Consider the following 2,500-nt stretch of genomic DNA (forward strand, 5'->3'; position numbering starts at 1 on the left):
AGTTGGAAGGTCCGGGCAAAGCCCGTGGCCAGTGTTGGCATGGGGTCGAAGGTCTGGGAAAGCTAGGGGATAACCCCGGGCAAGCGTTTGGCAAGGTCCGGGCAAAGCCCGTGGCCGGTGTTGGAAAGGTACGGGCAAGGGTTGGAAGGTCCGGGAGAGCTCGGGCCAAACCCCGGGCTAGCGCTGGCAAAGGTCCGGGAGAGAGTTGGAAGGTCCGGGCAAAGCCCGTGGCCTGTGTTGGGAAGGTCGTCGCAATTGTTGGCAAGCCCCGGGCGACGGCCGCGGCCAGTGTTGTCATGGTCCGGGCGAGCGTGTGGCAAGGTCCGGGCAAAGCCCGTGGCCGGTGTTGGCATGGTACGGGCATGGGGTGGAAGGTCTGGGAAAGCTAGGGGATAACCCCGGGCAAGCGTTGGCAAGGTCCGGGCAAAGCCCGTGGCCGGTGTTGGCAAGGTACGGGCAAGGGTTGTAAGGTCCGGGAGAGCTGGGGCCAAACCCCGGGCTGGCGCTGGCAAGGTCCGGGCAAAGCCCGTGGCCTGTGTTGGGAAGGTCGTCGCAATTGTTGGCAAGCCCGGGCGACGGCCGCGGCCAGTTTTGGCATGGTCCGGGCGAGCGTGTGGCAAGGTCCGGGCAAAGCCCGTGGCCGGTGCTGGCATGGTACGGGCATGGGGTGGAAGGTCTGGGAAAGCTAGGGGATAACCCCGGGCAAGCGTTGGCAAGGTACGGGCAAGGGTTGGAAGGTCCGGGAGAGCTCGGGCAAACCCCGGGCTAGCGTTGGCAAGGCCCGGGCAAAGCCCGTGGCCTGTGTTGTCAAGGTCATCGCAACTGTTGGCAAGGCACGGGAAAAGCTCGGGCAAAACCTCGAGCAAGCGTGTGGCAAATGCTGGCATGGCCCGGCCAAGGAGGTGCAAGGTCCGGCACGTCCAAGGCAAGTGCGGGCACGTCCGGACCTGCCACGGGCAAGTCCGGGCACGTCCTGGTACGTCCGGCCCCGCCACGGGCAAGTCCCGGCACGTCCAGGGCAAGTCCAGGCACGTCCTGGTGCGTCCGTGGCAGGTCCAGGCACGTCCCGGCACGTCCAGGGCAAGTCCCGGCACGTCCGGGGCAAGTCCTGGCACGGCCTGGTGCGTCCGGACCTGCCACGGGCAAGTCCTGGCACGTCCGGGGCAAGTCCTGGCACGTCCTGGTGCGTCCCGGGCAAGTCCTGGCACGTCCAGACCTGCCACGGGCAAGTCCAGGCGCGTCCCGGCACGTCCTGGCACGTCCAGACCTGCCACGGGCAAGTCCTGGCACGTCCAGACCTGCCACGGGCAAGTCCTGGCGGTGCAAAAAGAGTCCTACCCGTACCAAAATGAAATCTACTCGTTACATTTGTGATTTCTTGGTTTTATTAACTCAAACTCATCCCCCTTGACATGTTTGGGGGTCCGGCTGCCGGAGCCGCCGCCCGTGGCGGCCCGTGGAGGCCGCACTCTTCGGAGCAATCAAAAAATCCTAGAAAATTCTGTGGGTGTCCAAAAATTATGAAACTTGGCAGTTTTCATCCTCATATCATGCCTAAGAAGCCTGCAAAAAATCGCGCGAATCGGAGGTCTCTAGGTCCCTCAAAAGGGGCGTTGTCGTTTGAGCGAAAAGTATGTCTGTTCGTGCCAGAGTGGAAAAAGCCCATATTGCTCTATAGGGGGGGAGCTCCAACCCCCCCCTCCCCAGCCAGGTGGGGCCCGACCTGGCAGCGTGGGTCCCCCATGTATTGATGGGACCCCGGACCCACGCGACCGGCAGGCGGCCGGTGGCAACCGCCGGCGGCGGCCGGCGGCGGCCCTCCGGCGACTTTTCCGGCGAACCCTCAAAATCGAACGTGACGCTCGGCGGGTTGTGTGTGTGTGTTCGAGGGTTCGTTGGCGGGTCGTTTGGAGGGCATTTAGCGCGCGCACGGTCCCTTGGCTTCTTCCGGCGAACCCTTTTATCGATGGTTGGCTTTCTTTCAGGGGTTCGTCGGTTGCTGTTGGGGGGCCGCAAAAATCGTTCTGGAAAGATTTGGTTTGCCCTCCCCCCTTCCCGAAGGGGGGTTGGCAAACCGCCACCCCCTCCTTCCACGCGCCTTCGCGTGCGAGATTCCCCGGTCGCGCTGGTGAACAAGCTTGCTTTGTAGGCATTTGCCCAGGATTGGTTGGTAAGAAAGAGCGAGGGATGGGCGTGCCCCGGTTTGCGAGGGAAATGATGGGCCTTTCTCGTATTTGATTCCCGTTATACGCATGCGGACAGGCATGAGGGTTGGCATTTCATGGGCCTCCTCCGATTGCTTGGTATGAGGCAAGTCGTGATGGGATTCTTTGTCGGGGGGCACTTCGTGGAACTTGCATGCTTGGGTTTCTCCCGTCCCGAGCGAGTCCCGGAGATGCGTGCCTGGGCATCTTCCTCGGTCTGCTTGGTAGCTTTTAGCGTGATGGGGTTTCTCGCCCGCGCTCGGCGCATGGCTGGCGGCCCCGTTCCCCATCGAGTT

The sequence above is a fragment of the Prosopis cineraria genome, unplaced genomic scaffold (assembly GCF_029017545.1).
Source record: "Prosopis cineraria cultivar Desert tree isolate PC_DT_omini unplaced genomic scaffold, ASM2901754v1 PC621, whole genome shotgun sequence".
Classification (NCBI taxonomy): domain Eukaryota; kingdom Viridiplantae; phylum Streptophyta; class Magnoliopsida; order Fabales; family Fabaceae; genus Prosopis; species Prosopis cineraria.